Below are 21,030 nucleotides of genomic sequence, written 5' to 3'. Positions count from 1 at the left end.
GGAGTACTTTAATGGAATTAGGGTAACTCGCTTGGGGTCAGGGGGTACATTTATGAGACTAGGGTAACTCACTTGGGGCCAGGGAGTTCTTCTATGGGACTAGGGAAACTAACTTGGGGTCTGGGAGTACTTCTATGGGATTAGGGAAACTCACTTCTGGTTAGAGAGTACTTCTATGTGAGTGGGGTAACTCACTTGTGGTTAGAGAGTACTTCTATGTGACTTGGGTAACTCACTTGGGGTCAGGGAGTAATTCTATAGGACTAATGTAACACACTAGGTGTCAAGGAGTACTTCAATATGACTGGGGTAACTCACTTGGGGTCAGGGAGTAATTCTATAGGACTAGGGTAACACACTAGGTGTCAAGGGGTACTTCTATTGGACTAGGGTAATTGACTTGGGGCCAGGGAGTACTTCTATGGGACTAGGATAACACACTGAATGTCAGGGAGTACTTTAATGGAATTGGGGTAACTCACTTGGGGCCAGGAGGTACTTTTATGAGACTAGGGTTACTCACTTGGGGCCAGGGAGTATTTCTATGAGACTAGGGTAACTCACTTTTGCTCAGGGAGTACTTCTTAGGGATTAGGGTAACTCATTTGGGGTCAGGCAGTACTTCTATGGGACTAGGATATCTCACTTGGGGTCAGGGAGTACTTCTATGGGACTAGGGAAACCCACTTGGGACCAGGGTGTCTTTCTATGGGATTAGAGTAACTCATTTTGGGCCAGGGAGTATTTCAATGGGACTAGGGTAACTCATTTGGGGTGATGGATAACTTCTATGGGAGTGGAATAACTCATTTGGGGTCAGGTAGTATTTCTATGGGATTAGGGTAACTAATTTGAGGTCAGGTAGTACTTCTTTGGAATTAGGATAACTCATTTGGGGACAGGCAGTACTTCTATGGGACTAGGATATCTCATTTGGGGTCAGGGAGTACTTCTATGGACTAGTGAAACCCACTTCTGGTTAGAGAGTACTTCTATGTTACTGGGGTAACTCACTTTTGGTCAGGGAGTACTTCTATGGGACTAGGGAAACTCACTTGTGGTTAGAGGATACTTCTATGTGACTGGAGTAACTCACTTGGGGTCAAGGAGTAATTCTATAGGACTAGGGTAACACACTAGGTGTCAAGGAGTACTTCTATTGGACTAGGGTAACTCACTTGGGGCCAGGGAGTACTTTTATGGGACTAGGGTAACACACTTGTGGTCAGGGAGTAATTCTATGGGACTAGGGTAACTCATTTGAGGTCAGGGAGTACTTCTATGGGATTAGGGCAACTCATTTGGGGTCAGAGAGTATTTCTATGGGACTAGGATATCGCACTTGGGGTCAGGGAGCACTTCTATGGGACTAGGATATCTCACTTGGGGTCAGTGAGTACTTCTATGGGACTAGGGTAACTCACTGGGAGTCAGGGAGTACTTCTATTATACTAGGGTAACTCACTTGGAGTTAGGGAATTTTTCTATGAGACTAGGATGACACACTTGGGTTCAGGGAGTACTTCTATGGGACTAGGGAAACTCACTTGTGGTTAGAGAGTACTTCGATGTGACTGGGGTAAATCAGTTGGGGTCAGGAAGTAATTCTATTGGACTAGGGTAACTCACTTGGGGCCAGGGGGTACTTTTATGAGACTAGGGTAACTCACTTGGGGCCAGGGAGTATTTCTATAGGACTAGGGTAACTCACTTGGGGTCAGGGAGTAATTCTATAGGACTAGGGTAACACACTAGGTGTCAAGGGGTACTTCTATGGGACTAGGGTAACTCACTTGGGGTCAGGGAATAATTCTATAGAACTAGGGTAACACACTAGGTGTCAAGGAGTACTTCTATGGGACTAGAGTAACTCACTTGGGGCCAGGGAGTACTTCTATGTGACTAGGGTAACACACTGGGTGTCAGGGAGTACTTTAATGGAAATAGGGTAACTCACTTGGGGTCAGGGGGTACTTTTATGAGACTAGGGTAACTCACTTGGGGCCAGGGAGTATTTCTATTGGACCTGGGTAACTCACTTGGGGTTAGGGAGTACTTCTATGGGACTAGGGTAACACACTAGGTGTCAAGGAGTACTTCTATGGGACTAGGGTAATTCACTTGGGGCCAGGGTGTACTTCTATGGGACTAGGGTAACACACTGGGTGTCAGGGAGTACTTTAATGGAATTAGGGTAACTCACTTGGGATCAGGGACTATTTCTATTGGACTAGGGTAACTCACTTGGAGCCAGAGAATACTTCTATGAGACTAGGGTTACACACTTGGGGTCAGGGAGTACTTTTATGGGACTGGGGTAACTAACTTGGGGCCAGGGAGTACTTCTATTGGACTAGGGTAACTCACTTGGAGTCAGAGAATACTTCTATGAGACTAGGGTAACTCACTTGTGGTCAGGGAGTATTTCTATGGGACTAGGGTAACTCATTTGAGGTCAGGGAGTACTTCTATGGGATTAGTGTAACTCATTTGTGGTCATAGAGTACTTCTATGGGACTAGGATATCGCACTTGGGGTCAGTGAGTACTTCTATGGGACTAGGGTAACTCACTGGGAGTCAGGGAGTACTTCTATTAGACTAGGGTAACTCACTTGGGGCCAGGGAGTACTTCTATGGGACTAGGGTAACACACTGGGTGTCACGGAGTACTTTAATGGAATTAGGGTAACTCGCTTGGGGTCAGGGGGTACATTTATGAGACTAGGGTAACTCACTTGGGGCCAGGGAGTTCTTCTATGGGACTAGGGTAACACACTGGGTGTCAGGGAGTACTTTAATGGAATTAGGGTAACTCACTTGGGGTCTGGGAGTAATTCTATGGGCCTAGGGTAACTCACTTGGGGCCAGGGAGTTCTTCAATGGGACTAGGGAAACTCACTTGGGGTCTGGGAGTAATTCTATAGGACTAATGTAACACACTAGGTGTCAAGGATTACTTCAATTTGACTGGGGTAACTTACTTGGGGTCAGGGAGTAATTCTATAGGACTAGGGTAACACACTTGGAGTCCAGGTGTACTTCTATGGGACTAGGGAAACTTACTTGTGGTTAGAGAGTACTTCTATGTGACTGGGGTAACTAACTTTTGGTCAGGGTGTAATTCTATAGGATTGGGTAACACACTAGGTGTCAAGGAGTACTTCTATGAGACTAGGGTAACTCACTTGTGGTCAGGGAGTACTTCTATGGGACTAGGGTAACTCATATGAGGTCAGGGAGTACTTCTGTGGGACTAGGGTAACTCACTTGGGACCAGGGAGTCTTTCTATGGGATTAGAGTAACTCATTTTGGGCCAGGGAGTATTTCAATGGGACTAGGGTAACTCATTTGGGGTCATGGATAACTTCTATGGGAGTGGAATAACTCATTTGGGGTCAGGTAGTACTTCTATGGGATTAGGGTAACTCATTTGGGGTCAGGTAGTACTTCTTTGGGATTAGGATAACTCATTTGGGGTCAGGCAGTACTTCTATGAGACAAGGATATCTCACTTGGGGTCAGGGAGTACTTCTATGGGACTAGGGAAACCCACTTGGGACCAGGGAGTCTTTCTATGGGATTAGAGTAACTCATTTTGGGCCAGGGAGTATTTCAATGGGACTAGGGTAACTCATTTGGGGTGATGGATAACTTCTATGGGAGTGGAATAACTCATTTGGGGTCAGGTAGTACTTCTATGGGATTAGGGTAACTCATTTGGGGTCAGGTAGTACTTCTTTGGGATTAGGATAACTCATTTGGGGTCAGGCAGTACTTCTATGGGACTAGGATATCTCACTTAAGGTCAGGGAGTACTTCTATGGTACTAGGGAAACCCACTTCTGGTTAGAGAGTACTTCTATGTTACTGGGGTAACTCACTTTTGGTCAGGGAGTACTTCTATGGGACTAGGGAAACTCACTTGTGGTTAGAGGATACTTCTATGTGACTGGAGTAACTCACTTGGGGTCAAGGAGTAATTCTATAGGACTAGGGTAACACACTAGGTGTCAAGGAGTACTTATATTGGACTAGGGTAACTCACTTGGGGCCAGGGAGTACTTCTATGGGACTAGGGTAACTCACTTGTGGTCAGGGAGTACTTCTATGGGACTAGGGTAACTCATTTGAGGTCAAAGAGTACTTCTATGGGATTAGGGTAACTCATTTGGGGTCAGAGAGTATTTCTATGGGACTAGGATATCGCACTTGGGGTCAGGCAGCACTTCTATGGGACTAGGATATCTCACTTGGGGTCAGGGAGTACTTCTATGGGACTAGGGTAACTCACTGGGAGTCAGGGAGTACTTCTATTAGACTAGGGTAACTCACTTGGGGCCAGGGAGTACTTCTATGGGACTAGGGTAACTCACTTGTGGTCAGGGAGTACTTCTATGGGACTAGGGTAACTCATTTGAGGTCAAAGAGTACTTCTATGGGATTAGGGCAACTCATTTGGGGTCAGAGAGTATTTCTATGGGACTAGGATATCGCACTTGGGGTCAGGGAGCACTTCTATGGGACTAGGATATCTCACTTGGGGTCAGGGAGTAATTCTATAGGACTAGGGTAACACACTGGGTGTCAAGGAGTACTTCTATGGGATTAGGGTAACTCATTTGGGGTCAGGTAGTACTTCTTTGGGATTAAGATAACTCATTTGGGGTCAGGCAGTACTTCTATGGGACTAGGATATCTCACTTAAGGTCAGGGAGTACTTCTATGGTACTAGGGAAACCCACTTCTGGTTAGAGAGTACTTCTATGTTACTGGGGTAACTCACTTTTGGTCAGGGAGTACTTCTATGGGACTAGGGAAACTCACTTGTGGTTAGAGGATACTTCTATGTGACTGGAGTAACTCACTTGGGGTCAAGGAGTAATTCTATAGGACTAGGGTAACACACTAGGTGTCAAGGAGTACTTATATTGGACTAGGGTAACTCACTTGGGGCCAGGGAGTACTTCTATGGGACTAGGGTAACTCACTTGTGGTCAGGGAGTACTTCTATGGGACTAGGGTAACTCATTTGAGGTCAAAGAGTACTTCTATGGGATTAGGGCAACTCATTTGGGGTCAGAGAGTATTTCTATGGGACTAGGATATCGCACTTGGGGTCAGGGAGCACTTCTATGGGACTAGGATATCTCACTTGGGGTCAGGGAGTACTTCTATGGGACTAGGGTAACTCACTGGGAGTCAGGGAGTACTTCTATTAGACTAGGGTAACTCACTTGGGGCCAGGGAGTACTTCTATGGGACTAGGGTAACTCACTTGTGGTCAGGGAGTACTTCTATGGGACTAGGGTAACTCATTTGAGGTCAAAGAGTACTTCTATGGGATTAGGGCAACTCATTTGGGGTCAGAGAGTATTTCTATGGGACTAGGATATCGCACTTGGGGTCAGGGAGCACTTCTATGGGACTAGGATATCTCACTTGGGGTCAGGGAGTAATTCTATAGGACTAGGGTAACACACTGGGTGTCAAGGAGTACTTCTATGGGATTAGGGTAACTCACTTGGGGTCAGGGAATAATTCTATAGAACTAGGGTAACACACTAGGTGTCAAGGAGTACTTCTATGGGACTAGGGTAACTCACATGGGGCCAGGGAGTACTTCTATGGGACTAGGGTAACACACTGGGTGTCAGGGTATACTTTAATGGAATTAGGGTAACTCACTTGGGGTCAGGGGGTACTTTTATGAGACTAAGGTAACTCACTTGGGGTCAGGGAGTAATTCTATGGGCCTAGGGTAACTCACTTGGGGCCAGGGAGTACTTCTATAGGACTAGGGTAACACACTGGGTGTCAGGGTATACTTTAATGGAATTAGGATAACTCCCTTGGGGTCAGGGGGTACTTTTATGAGACTAAGGTAACTCACTTGGGGTCAGGGAGTAATTCTATGGGCCTAGGGTAACTCACTTGGGGCCAGGGAGTTCTTCTATGGGACTAGGGAAACTCACTTGGGGTCTAGGAGTAATTCTATAGGACTAATGTAACACACTAGGTGTCAAGCAGTACTTCAATTTGACTGGGGTAACTCACTTGGGGTCAGGGAGTAATTCTATAGGACTAGGGTAACACACTTGGAGTCCAGGTGTACTTCTATGGGACTAGGGAAACTTACTTGTGGTTAGAGAGTACTTCTATGTGACTGGGGTAACTAACTTTTGGTCAGGGTGTAATTCTATAGGATTGGGTAACACACTAGGTGTCAAGGAGTACTTCTATGGGACTAGGGTAACTCACTTGGGAACAGGGAGTCTTTCTATGGGATTAGAGTAACTCATTTTGGGCCAGGGAGTATTTCAATGGGACTGGGGTAACTCACTTTTGGTCAGGGTGTAATTCTATAGGATTGGGTAACACACTAGGTGTCAAGGAGTACTTCTATGAGACTAGGGTAACTCACTTGTGGTCAGGGAGTACTTCTATGGGACTAGGGTAACTCATTTGAGGTCAGGGAGTACTTCTATGGGACTAGGGTAACTCACTTGGGACCAGGGAGTCTTTCTATGGGATTAGAGTAACTCATTTTGGGCCAGGGAGTATTTCAATGGGACTAGGGTAACTCATTTGGGGTCATGGATAACTTCTATGGGAGTGGAATAACTCATTTGGGGTCAGGTAGTACTTCTATGGGATTAGGGTAACTCATTTGGGGTAAGGTAGTACTTCTTTGGGATTAGGATAACTCATTTGGGGTCAGGCAGTACTTCTATGAGACTAGGATATCTGACTTGGGGTCAGGGAGTACTTCTATGGGACTAGGGAAACCCACTTGGGACCAGGGAGTCTTTCTATGGGATTAGAGTAACTCATTTTGGGCCAGGGAGTATTTCAATGGGACTAGGGTAATTCATTTGGGGTGATGGATAACTTCTATGGGAGTGGAATAACACATTTGGGGTCAGGTAGTACTTCTATGGGATTAGGGTAACTCATTTGAGGTCAGGTAGTACTTCTTTGGGATTAGGATAACTCATTTGGGGTCAGGCAGTACTTCTATGGGACTAGGATATCTCACTTAAGGTCAGGGAGTACTTCTATGGTACTAGGGAAACTCACTTGTGGTTAGAGGATACTTCTATGTGACTGGAGTAACTCACTTGGGGTCAAGGAGTAATTCTATAGGACTAGGGTAACACACTAGGTGTCAAGGAGTACTTCTATTGGACTAGGGTAACTCACTTGGGGCCAGGGAGTACTTCTATGGGACTAGGGAAACTCACTTGTGGTTAGAGGATACTTCTATGTGACTGGAGTAACTCACTTGGGGTCAAGGAGTAATTCTATAGGACTAGGGTAACACACTAGGTGTCAAGGAGTACTTCTATTGGACTAGGGTAACTCACTTGGGGCCAGGGAGTACTTCTATGGGACTAGGGTAACTCACTTGTGGTCAGGGAGTACTTCTATGGGACTAGGGTAACTCATTTGAGGTCAAAGAGTACTTCTATGGGATTAGGGCAACTCATTTGGGGTCAGAGAGTATTTCTATGCGACTAGGATATCGCACTTGGGGTCATGGAGTACTTCTATGGGACTAGGGAAACTCACTTGTGGTTAGAGGATACTTCTATGTGACTGGAGTAACTCACTTGGGGTCAAGGAGTAATTCTATAGGACTAGGGTAACACACTAGGTGTCAAGGTGTACTTCTATGGGACTAGGGTAACTCACTTGGGGCCAGGGAGTACTTCTATGGGACTAGGGTAACACACTGGGTGTCAGGGAGTACTTTAATGGAATTAGGGTAACTCACTTGGGGTCAGGGGGTACTTTTATGAGACTAGGGTAACTCAGTTGGGGCCAGGGAGTCCTTCTATGGGACTAGGGAAACTCATTTGGGGTCTGGGAGTAATTCGATAGGACTAATGTAACACACTAGGTGTCAAGGAGTACTTCAATTTGACTGGGGTTACTCACATGGGGTCAGGGAGTAATTCTATTGGACTAGGGTAACACACTTGGAGACCAGGAGTACTTCTATGGGACTAGGGTAACTCACTTGGAACCAGAGAGTCTTTCTATGGGATTAGAGTAACTCATTTTGGGCCAGGGAGTATTTCAATGGGACTAGATTAACTCATTTGGGGTCAGGGATAACTTCTATGGGAGTGGAATAACTCATTTGGGGTCAGGTAGTACTTCTATGGGACTAGGATATCTCACTTGGGGTCAGGGAGTACTTCTATGGGACTAGGGAAACTCACTTGTGGTTAGAGAGTACTTCTATGTGACTAGGGTAACTCACTTTTGGTCAGGGAGTAATTCTATAGGAATAGGGTAACACACTAGGTGTCAGGGAGTACTTCTATGGGACTAGGGTAACTTACTGGGAGTCAGGGAGTACTTCTATTATACTAGGGTAACTCACTTGGGGCCAGGGAGTACTTCTATGGGACTAGGGTAACACACTGGGTGTCAGGGAGTACTTTAATGGAATTAGGGTAACTCACTTGGGGTCAGGGGGTACTTTTATGAGACTAAGGTAACTCACTTGGGGTCAGGGAGTAATTCTATGGGCCTAGGGTAACTCACTTGGGGCCAGGGAGTTCTTCTATGGGACTAGGGAAACTCACTTGGGGTCTGGGAGTAATTCTATAGGACTAATGTAACACACTAGGTGTCAAGGAGTACTTCAATTTGACTGGGGTAACTAACTTGGGGTCAGGGAGTAATTCTATAGGACTAGGGTAACACACTTGGAGTCCAGGTGTACTTCTATGGGACTAGGGAAACTTACTTGTGGTTAGAGAGTACTTCTATGTGACTGGGGTAACTAACTTTTGGTCAGGGAGTAATTCTATAGGATTGGGTAACACACTAGGTGTCAAGGAGTACTTCTATGGGACTAGGGTAACTCACTTGGGACCAGGGAGTCTTTCTATGGGATTAGAGTAACTCATTTTGGGCCAGGGAGTATTTCAATGGGACTAGGGTAACTCACTTGGAGTCAGAGTATACTTCTATGAGACTAGGGTAACTCACTTGGGGCCAGGGAGTATTTCTATAAGACTAGGGTAACTCACTTGGGACCAGGGAGTCTTTCTATGGGATTAGAGTAACTCATTTTGGGCCAGGGAGTATTTCAATGGGACTAGGGTAACTCATTTGGGGTCATGGATAACTTCTATGGGAGTGGAATAACTCATTTGGGGTCAGGTAGTACTTCTATGGGATTAGGGTAACTCATTTGGGGTCAGGTAGTACTTCTTTGGGATTAGGATAACTCATTTGGGGTCAGGCAGTACTTCTATGGGACTAGGATATCTCACTTGGGGTCTGGGAGTAATTCTATAGGACTAATGTAACACACTAGGTGTCAAGGAGTACTTCTATTGGACTAGGGTAACTCACTTGGGGCCAGGGAGTACTTCTATGGGACTAGGGTAACTCACTTGTGGTCAGGGAGTACTTCTATGGGACTAGGGTAACTCATTTGAGGTCAGGGAGTACTTCTATGGGAATTGGGAAACTCATTTGGGGTCAGAGAGTATTTCTATGGGACTAGGATATCGCACTTGGGGTCAGGGAGCACTTCTATGGGAAAAGGATATCTCACTTGGGGTCAGGGAGTACTTCTATGGGACTAGGGTAACTCACTGGGAGTCAGGGAGTACTTCTATTAGACTAGGGTAACTCACTTGGAGTTAGGGAATTTTTCTATGAGACTAGGGTGACACACTTGGGTTCAGGGAGTACTTCTATGGGACTAGGGAAACTCACTTGTGGTTAGAGAGTACTTCGATGTGACTGGGGTAAATCACTTGGGGTCAGGAAGTAATTCTATTGGACTAGGGTAACTCACTTGGGGCCAGGTGGTACTTTTATGAGACTAGGGTAACTCACTTGGGGCCAGGGAGTATTTCTATAGGACTAGGGTAACTCACTTGGGGTCAGGGAGTAATTCTATAGGACTAGGGTAACACACTAGGTGTCAAGGAGTACTGTTATGGGACTAGGGTAACTCACTTGGGGTCAGGAAATAATTCTATAGAACTAGGGTAACACACTAGGTGTCAAGGAGTACTTCTATGGGACTAGGGTAACTCACTTGGGGTCAGGGGGTACTTTTATGAGACTAGGGTAACTCACTTGGGGCAAGGGAGTATTTGTATTGGACCTGGGTAACTCACTTGGGGTTAGGGAGTACTTCTATGGGACTAGGGTAACACACTAGGTGTCAAGGAGTACTTCTATGGGACTAGGGTAATTCACTTGGGGCCAGGGTGTACTTCTATGGGACTAGGGTAACACACTGGGTGTCAGGGAGTACTTTAATGGAATTAGGGTAACTCACTTGGGATCAGGGACTATTTCTATTGGATTAGGGTAACTCACTTGGAGCCAGAGAATACTTCTATGAGACTAGGGTTACACACTTGGGGTCAGGGAGTACTTTTATGGGACTGGGGTAACTAACTTGGGGCCAGGGAGTACTTCTATTGGATTAGGGTAACTCACTTGGAGTCAGAGAATACTTCTATGAGACTAGGGTAACTCACTTGTGGTCAGGGAGTATTTCTATGGGACTAGGGTAACTCATTTGTGGTCAGAGAGTACTTCTATGGGACTAGGATATCGCACTTGGGGTCAGTGAGTACTTCTATGGGACTAGGGTAACTCACTTGGGGCCAGGGAGTACTTCTATGGGACTAGGGTAACTCACTTGTGGTCAGGGAGTACTTCTATGGGACTAGGGTAACTCATTTGAGGTCAGGGAGTACTTCTATGGGATTAGGGCAACTCATTTGGGGTCAGAGAGTATTTCTATGGGACTAGGATATCGCAGTTGGGGTCAGGGAGACCTTCTATGGGACTAGGATATCTCACTTGGGGTCAGGGAGTACTTCTATGGGACTAGGGTAACTCACTGGGAGTCAGGGAGTACTTCTATTAGACTAGGGTAACTCACTTGCGGCCAGGGAGTATTTCTATAGGACTAGGGTAACTCACTTGGGGTCTGGGAGTAATTCTATAGGAATATGGTAACACACTAGGTGTCAAGGAGTACTTCTATGGGACTAGGGTAACTCTCTTGGGGTCAGGGAATAATTCTATAGAACTAGGGTAACACACTAGGTGTCAAGGAGTACTTCTATGGGACTAGGGTAACACACTTGGGGCCAGGGAGTACTTCTATGGGACTAGGGTAACACACTCGGTGTCAGGGAGTACTTTAATGGAAATAGGGTAACTCACTTAGGGTCAGGGGGTAGTTTTATGAGACTAGGGTAACTCACTTGGGGCCAGGTAGTATTTCTATTGGACCTGGGTAACTCACTTGGGGTTAGGGAGTACTTCTATGGGACTAGGGTAACACACTAGGTGTCAAGGGGTACTTCTATGGGAATAGGGTAATTCACTTGGGGCCAGGGAGTACTTCTATGGGACTAGGGTAACACACTGGGTGTCAGGGAGTACTTTAATGGAATTAGGGTAACTCACTTGGGGTCAGGGGGTACTTTTATGAGACTAGGGTAACTCACTTGGGGCCAGGGAGTCCTTCTATGGGACTAGGGAAACTCATTTGGGGTCTGGGAGTAATTCGATAGGACTAATGTAACACACTAGGTGTCAAGGAGTACTTCAATTTGACTGGGGTTACTCACATGGGGTCAGGGAGTAATTCTATTGGACTAGGGTAACACACTTGGAGACCAGGAGTACTTCTATGGGACTAGGGTAACTCACTTGGGACCAGAGAGTCTTTCTATGGGATTAGAGTAACTCATTTTGGGCCAGGGAGTATTTCAATGGGACTAGATTAACTCATTTGGGGTCAGGGATAACTTCTATGGGAGTGGAATAACTCATTTGGGGTCAGGTAGTACTTCTATGGGATTAGGGTAACTCATTTGGGGTCAGGTAGTACTTCTTTGGGATTAGGATAACTCATTTGGGGTCAGGCAGTACTTCTATGGGACTAGGATATCTCACTTGGGGTCAGGGAGTACTTCTATGGGACTAGGGAAACTCACTTGTGGTTAGAGAGTACTTCTATGTGACTAGGGTAACTCACTTTTGGTCAGGGAGTAATTCTATAGGAATAGGGTAACACACTAGGTGTCAGGGAGTACTTCTATGGGACTAGGGTAACTTACTGGGAGTCAGGGAGTACTTCTATTATACTAGGGTAACTCACTTGGGGCCAGGGAGTACTTCTATGGGACTAGGGTAACACACTGGGTGTCAGGGAGTACTTTAATGGGACTAGGGTAACTCACTTGTGGTCAGGGAGTACTTCTATGGGACTAGGGTAACTCATTTGAGGTCAGGGAGTACTTCTATGGGACTAGGGAAACTCAATTGTGGTTAGAGAGTACTTCGATGTGACTGGGGTAAATCACTTGGGGTCAAGAAGTAATTCTATTGGACTAGGGTAACTCACTTGGAGCCAGAGAATACTTCTATGAGACTAGGGTTACACACTTGGAGTCAGGGAGTATTTCTATGGGACTAGGGTAACTCAATTGAGGTCAGGGAGTACTTCTATGGGATTAGTGTAACTCATTTGTGGTCAGAGAGTACTTCTATGGGACTAGGATATCGCACTTGGGGTCAGTGAGTACTTCTATGGGACTAGGGTAACTCACTTGGAGTCAGGGAGTACTTCTATTAGACTAGGGTAACTCACTTGGGGCCAGGGAGTACTTCTATGGGACTAGGGTAACACACTGGGTGTCAGGGAGTACTTTAATGGAATTAGGGTAACTCGCTTGGGGTCAGGGAGTAATTCTATGGGCCTAGGGTAACTCACTTGGGGCCAGGGAGTTCTTCTATGGGACTAGGGAAACTCACTTGGGGTCTGGGAGTAATTCTATAGGACTAATGTAACACACTAAGTGTCAAGGAGTACTTCAATTTGACTGTGGTAACTTACTTGGGGTCAGGGAGTAATTCTATAGGACTAGGGTAACACACTTGGAGTCCAGGTGTACTTCTATGGGACTAGGGAAACTTACTTGTGGTTAGAGAGTACTTCTATGTGACTGGGGTAACTAACTTTTGGTCAGAGTGTAATTCTATAGGATTGGGTAACACACTAGGTGTCAAGGAGTACTTCTATGGGACTAGGGTAACTTACTTGGGAACAGGGAGTCTTTCTATGGGATTAGAGTAACTCATTTTGGGCCAGGGAGTATTTCAATGGGACTAGGGTAACTCATTTGGGGTCATGGATAACTTCTATGGGAGTGGAATAACTCATTTGGGGTCAGGGAGTAATTCTAAAGGACTAGGGTAACTCACTTGGGGCCAGGGAGTATTTCTATAGGACTAGGGTAACTCACTTGGGGTCAGGGAGTAATTCTATAGGACTAGGGTAACACACTAGGTGTCAAGGAGTACTTCTATGGGACTAGGGTAACTCACTTGGGGTCAGGGAATAATTCTATAGAACTAGGGTAACACACTAGGTGTCAAGGAGTAGTTCTATGGGACTAGGGTAACTCACTTGGGGCCAGGGAGTATTTCTATGTGACTAGGGTAACACACTGGGTGTCAGGGAGTACTTTAATGGAAATAGGGTAACTCACTTGGGGTCAGGGGGTACTTTTATGAGACTAGGGTAACTCACTTGGGGCCAGGGAGTATTTCTATTGGACCTGGGTAACTCACTTGGGGTTAGGGAGTACTTCTATGGGACTAGGGTAACACACTAGGTGTCAAGGAGTACTTCTATGGGACTAGGGTAATTCACTTGGGGCCAGGGGGTACTTCTATGGGACTAGGGTAACACACTGGGTGTCAGGGAGTACTTCTATTAGACTAGGGTAACTCACTTGGGGCCAGGGAGTACTTCTATGGGACTAGGGTAACACAGTGGGTGTCAGGGAGTACTTTAATGGAATTAGGGTAACTCGCTAGGGGTCAGGGGGTACATTTATGAGACTAGGGTAACTCACTTGGGGCCAGGGAGTTCTTCTATGGGACTAGGGTAACACACTGGGTGTCAGGGAGTATTTTAATGGAATTAGGGTAACTCACTTGGGATCAGGGACTATTTCTATTGGACTAGGGTAACTCACTTGGAGCCAGAGAATACTTCTATGAGACTAGGGTTACACACTTGGGGTCAGGGAGTACTTTTATGGGACTGGGGTAACTAACTTGGGGCCAGGGAGTACTTCTATTGGACTAGGGTAACTCACTTGGAGTCAGAGAATACTTCTATGAGACTAGGGTAACTCAATTGTGGTCAGGGAGTATTTCTATGGGACTAGGGTAACTCATTTGTGGCCAGAGAGTACTTCTATGGGACTAGGATATCGCACTTGGGGTCAGTGAGTACTTCTATGGGACTAGGGTAACTCACTGGGAGTCAGGGTGTACTTCTATTAGACTAGGGTAACTCACTTGGGGCCAGGGAGTACTTCTATGGGACTAGGGTAACACACTGGGGGTCAGGGAGTACTTTAATGGAATTAGGGTAACTCACTTGGGGTCAGGGGGTACTTTTATGAGACTAAGGTAACTCACTTGGGGTCAGGGAGTAATTCTATGGCCTAGGGTAACTCACTTGGGGCCTGGGAGTTCTTCTATGGGACTAGGGAAACTCACTTGGGGTCTGGGAGTAATTCTATAGGACTAATGTAACACACTAGGTGTCAAGGAGTACTTCAATTTGACTGGGGTAACTCACTTGGGGTCAGGGAGTAATTCTATAGGACTAGGGTAACACACTTGGAGTCCAGGTGTACTTCTTAGGGACTAGGGAAACTTACTTGTGGTTAGAGAGTACTTCTATGTGACTGGGGTAACTAACTTTTGGTCAGGGAGTAATTCTATAGGATTGGGTAACACACTAGGTGTCAAGGAGTACTTCTATGGGACTAGGGTAACTCACTTGGGACCAGGGAGTCTTTCTATGGGATTAGAGTAACTCATTTTGGGCCAGGGAGTATTTCAATGGGACTGGGGTAACTCACTTTTGGTCAGGGTGTAATTCTATAGGATTGGGTAACACACTAGGTGTCAAGGAGTACTTCTATGAGACTAGGGTAACTCACTTGTGGTCAGGGAGTACTTCTATGGGACTAGGGTAACTCATTTGAGGTCAGGGAGTACTTCTATGGGACTAGGGTAACTCACTTGGGACCAGGGAGTTTTTCTATGGGATTAGAGTAACTCATTTTGGGCCAGGGAGTATTTCAATGGGACTAGGGTAACTCATTTGGGGTCATGGATAACTTCTATGGGAGTGGAATAACTCATTTGGGGTCAGGTAGTACTTCTATGGGATTAGGGTAACTCATTTGGGGTCAGGTAGTACTTCTTTGGGATTAGGATAACTCATTTGGGGTCAGGCAGTACTTCTATGAGACTAGGATATCTCACTTGGGGTCAAAGAGTACTTCTATGGGACTAGGGAAACCCACTTGGGACCAGGGAGTCTTTCTATGGGATTAGAGTAACTCATTTTGGGCCAGGGAGTATTTCAATGGGACTAGGGTAATTCATTTGGGGTGATGGATAACTTCTATGGGAGTGGAATAACACATTTGGGGTCAGGTAGTACTTCTATGGGATTAGGGTAACTCATTTGAGGTCAGGTAGTACTTCTTTGGGATTAGGATAACTCATTTGGGGTCAGGCAGTACTTCTATGGGACTAGGATATCTCACTTAAGGTCAGGGAGTACTTCTATGGTACTAGGGAAACCCACTTCTGGTTAGAGAGTACTTCTATGTTACTGGGGTAACTCACTTTTGGTCAGGGAGTACTTCTATGGGACTAGGGAAACTCACTTGTGGTTAGAGGATACTTCTATGTGACTGGAGTAACTCACTTGGGGTCAAGGAGTAATTCTATAGGACTAGGGTAACACACTAGGTGTCAAGGAGTACTTCTATTGGACTAGGGTAACTCACTTGGGTCCAGGGAGTACTTCTATGGGACTAGGGTAACTCACTTGTGGTCAGGGAGTACTTCTATGGGACTAGGGTAACTCATTTGAGGTCAAAGAGTACTTCTATGGGATTAGGGCAACTCATTTGGGGTCAGAGAGTATTTCTATGCGACTAGGATATCGCACTTGGGGTCAGGGAGTACTTCTATGGGACTAGGGAAACTCACTTGTGGTTAGAGGATACTTCTATGTGACTGGAGTAACTCACTTGGGGTCAAGGAGTAATTCTATAGGACTAGGGTAACACACTAGGTGTCAAGGAGTACTTCTATTGGACTAGGGTAACTCACTTGGGGCCAGGGAGTACTTCTATGGGACTAGGGTAACTCACTTGGGGCCAGGGAGTACTTCTATGGGACTAGGGTAACTCACTTGTGGTCAGGGAGTACTTCTATGGGACTAGGGTAACTCATTTGAGGTCAAAGAGTACTTCTATGGGATTAGGGCAACTCATTTGGGGTCAGAGAGTATTTCTATGCGACTAGGATATCGCACTTGGGGTCAGGGAGTACTTCTATGGGACTAGGGAAACTCACTTGTGGTTAGAGGATACTTCTATGTGACTGGAGTAACTCACTTGGGGTCAAGGAGTAATTCTATAGGACTAGGGTAACACACTAGGTGTCAAGGAGTACATCTATTGGACTAGGGTAACTCACTTGGGGCCAGGGAGTACTTCTATGGGACTAGGGTAACTCACTTGTGGTCAGGGAGTAATTCTATGGGACTAGGGTAACTCATTTGAGGTCAGGGAGTACTTCTATGGGATTAGGGCAACTCATTTGGGGTCAGAGAGTATTTCTATGGGACTAGGATATCGCACTTGGGGTCAGGGAGCACTTCTATGGGACTAGGATATCTCACTTGGGGTCAGTGAGTACTTCTATGGGACTAGGGTAACTCACTGGGAGTCAGGGAGTACTTCTATTATACTAGGGTAACTCACTTGGAGTTAGGGAATTTTTCTATGAGACTAGGATGACACACTTGGGTTCAGGGAGTACTTCTATGGGACTAGGGAAACTCACTTGTGGTTAGAGAGTACTTCGATGTGACTGGGGTAAATCAGTTGGGGTCAGGAAGTAATTCTATTGGACTAGGGTAACTCACTTGGGGCCAGGGGGTACTTTTATGAGACTAGGGTAACTCACTTGGGGCCAGGGAGTATTTCTATAGGACTAGGGTAACTCACTTGGGGTCAGGGAGTAATTCTATAGGACTAGGGTAACACACTAGGTGTCAAGGGGTACTTCTATGGGACTAGGGTAACTCACTTGGGGTCAGGGAATAATTCTATAGAACTAGGGTAACACACTAGGTGTCAAGGAGTACTTCTATGGGACTAGAGTAACTCACTTGGGGCCAGGGAGTACTTCTATGTGACTAGGGTAACACACTGGGTGTCAGGGAGTACTTTAATGGAAATAGGGTAACTCACTTGGGGTCAGGGGGTACTTTTATGAGACTAGGGTAACTCACTTGGGGCCAGGGAGTATTTCTATTGGACCTGGGTAACTCACTTGGGGTTAGGGAGTACTTCTATGGGACTAGGGTAACACACTAGGTGTCAAGGAGTACTTCTATGGGACTAGGGTAATTCACTTGGGGCCAGGGTGTACTTCTATGGGACTAGGGTAACACACTGGGTGTCAGGGAGTACTTTAATGGAATTAGGGTAACTCACTTGGGATCAGGGACTATTTCTATTGGACTAGGGTAACTCACTTGGAGCCAGAGAATACTTCTATGAGACTAGGGTTACACACTTGGGGTCAGGGAGTACTTTTATGGGACTGGGGTAACTAACTTGGGGCCAGGGAGTACTTCTATTGGACTAGGGTAACTCACTTGGAGTCAGAGAATACTTCTATGAGACTAGGGTAACTCACTTGTGGTCAGGGAGTATTTCTATGGGACTAGGGTAACTCATTTGAGGTCAGGGAGTACTTCTATGGGATTAGTGTAACTCATTTGTGGTCATAGAGTACTTCTATGGGACTAGGATATCGCACTTGGGGTCAGTGAGTACTTCTATGGGACTAGGGTAACTCACTGGGAGTCAGGGAGTACTTCTATTAGACTAGGGTAACTCACTTGGGGCCAGGGAGTACTTCTATGGGACTAGGGTAACACACTGGGTGTCACGGAGTACTTTAATGGAATTAGGGTAACTCGCTTGGGGTCAGGGGGTACATTTATGAGACTAGGGTAACTCACTTGGGGCCAGGGAGTTCTTCTATGGGACTAGGGTAACACACTGGGTGTCAGGGAGTACTTTAATGGAATTAGGGTAACTCACTTGGGGTCTGGGAGTAATTCTATGGGCCTAGGGTAACTCACTTGGGGCCAGGGAGTTCTTCAATGGGACTAGGGAAACTCACTTGGGGTCTGGGAGTAATTCTATAGGACTAATGTAACACACTAGGTGTCAAGGATTACTTCAATTTGACTGGGGTAACTTACTTGGGGTCAGGGAGTAATTCTATAGGACTAGGGTAACACACTTGGAGTCCAGGTGTACTTCTATGGGACTAGGGAAACTTACTTGTGGTTAGAGAGTACTTCTATGTGACTGGGGTAACTAACTTTTGGTCAGGGTGTAATTCTATAGGATTGGGTAACACACTAGGTGTCAAGGAGTACTTCTATGAGACTAGGGTAACTCACTTGTGGTCAGGGAGTACTTCTATGGGACTAGGGTAACTCATATGAGGTCAGGGAGTACTTCTGTGGGACTAGGGTAACTCACTTGGGACCAGGGAGTCTTTCTATGGGATTAGAGTAACTCATTTTGGGCCAGGGAGTATTTCAATGGGACTAGGGTAACTCATTTGGGGTCATGGATAACTTCTATGGGAGTGGAATAACTCATTTGGGGTCAGGTAGTACTTCTATGGGATTAGGGTAACTCATTTGGGGTCAGGTAGTACTTCTTTGGGATTAGGATAACTCATTTGGGGTCAGGCAGTACTTCTATGGGACTAGGATATCTCACTTAAGGTCAGGGAGTACTTCTATGGTACTAGGGAAACCCACTTCTGGTTAGAGAGTACTTCTATGTTACTGGGGTAACTCACTTTTGGTCAGGGAGTACTTCTATGGGACTAGGGAAACTCACTTGTGGTTAGAGGATACTTCTATGTGACTGGAGTAACTCACTTGGGGTCAAGGAGTAATTCTATAGGACTAGGGTAACACACTAGGTGTCAAGGAGTACTTATATTGGACTAGGGTAACTCACTTGGGGCCAGGGAGTACTTCTATGGGACTAGGGTAACTCACTTGTGGTCAGGGAGTACTTCTATGGGACTAGGGTAACTCATTTGAGGTCAAAGAGTACTTCTATGGGATTAGGGTAACTCATTTGGGGTCAGAGAGTATTTCTATGGGACTAGGATATCGCACTTGGGGTCAGGGAGCACTTCTATGGGACTAGGATATCTCACTTGGGGTCAGGGAGTACTTCTATGGGACTAGGGTAACTCACTGGGAGTCAGGGAGTACTCCTATTAGACTAGGGTAACTCACTTGGGGCCAGGGAGTACTTCTATGGGACTAGGGTAACTCACTTGTGGTCAGGGAGTACTTCTATGGGACTAGGGTAACTCATTTGAGGTCAAAGAGTACTTCTATGGGATTAGGGCAACTCATTTGGGGTCAGAGAGTATTTCTATGGGACTAGGATATCGCACTTGGGGTCAGGGAGCACTTCTATGGGACTAGGATATCTCACTTGGGGTCAGGGAGTAATTCTATAGGACTAGGGTAACACACTGGGTGTCAAGGAGTACTTCTATGGGATTAGGGTAACTCACTTGGGGTCAGGGAATAATTCTATAGAACTAGGGTAACACACTAGGTGTCAAGGAGTACTTCTATGGGACTAGGGTAACTCACATGGGGCCAGGGAGTACTTCTATGGGACTAGGGTAACACACTGGGTGTCAGGGTATACTTTAATGGAATTAGGGTAACTCACTTGGGGTCAGGGGGTACTTTTATGAGACTAAGGTAACTCACTTGGGGTCAGGGAGTAATTCTATGGGCCTAGGGTAACTCACTTGGGGCCAGGGAGTACTTCTATAGGACTAGGGTAACACACTGGGTGTCAGGGTATACTTTAATGGAATTAGGATAACTCCCTTGGGGTCAGGGGGTACTTTTATGAGACTAAGGTAACTCACTTGGGGTCAGGGAGTAATTCTATGGGCCTAGGGTAACTCACTTGGGGCCAGGGAGTTCTTCTATGGGACTAGGGAAACTCACTTGGGGTCTAGGAGTAATTCTATAGGACTAATGTAACACACTAGGTGTCAAGGAGTACTTCAATTTGACTGGGGTAACTCACTTGGGGTCAGGGAGTAATTCTATAGGACTAGGGTAACACACTTGGAGTCCAGGTGTACTTCTATGGGACTAGGGAAACTTACTTGTGGTTAGAGAGTACTTCTATGTGACTGGGGTAACTAACTTTTGGTCAGGGTGTAATTCTATAGGATTGGGTAACACACTAGGTGTCAAGGAGTACTTCTATGGGACTAGGGTAACTCACTTGGGAACAGGGAGTCTTTCTATGGGATTAGAGTAACTCATTTTGGGCCAGGGAGTATTTCAATGGGACTGGGGTAACTCACTTTTGGTCAGGGTGTAATTCTATAACATTGGGTAACACACTAGGTGTCAAGGAGTACTTCTATGAGACTAGGGTAACTCACTTGTGGTCAGGGAGTACTTCTATGGGACTAGGGTAACTCATTTGAGGTCAGGGAGTACTTCTATGGGACTAGGGTAACTCACTTGGGACCAGGGAGTCTTTCTATGGGATTAGAGTAACTCATTTTAGGCCAGGGAGTATTTCAATGGGACTAGGGTAACTCATTTGGGGTCATGGATAACTTCTATGGGAGTGGAATAACTCATTTGGGGTCAGGTAGTACTTCTATGGGATTAGGGTAACTCATTTGGGGTCAGGTAGTACTTCTTTGGGATTAGGATAACTCATTTGGGGTCAGGCAGTACTTCTATGAGACTAGGATATCTGACTTGGGGTCAGGGAGTACTTCTATGGGACTAGGGAAACCCACTTGGGACCAGGGAGTCTTT

The sequence above is a fragment of the Prorops nasuta genome, unplaced genomic scaffold (assembly GCF_024137725.1).
Source record: "Prorops nasuta isolate Cenicafe-Biocafe unplaced genomic scaffold, Cenicafe_Pnas_1.2 PNAS00022, whole genome shotgun sequence".
Lineage (NCBI taxonomy): Eukaryota > Metazoa > Arthropoda > Insecta > Hymenoptera > Bethylidae > Prorops > Prorops nasuta.
This window is presented reverse-complemented; position numbering follows the sequence as displayed.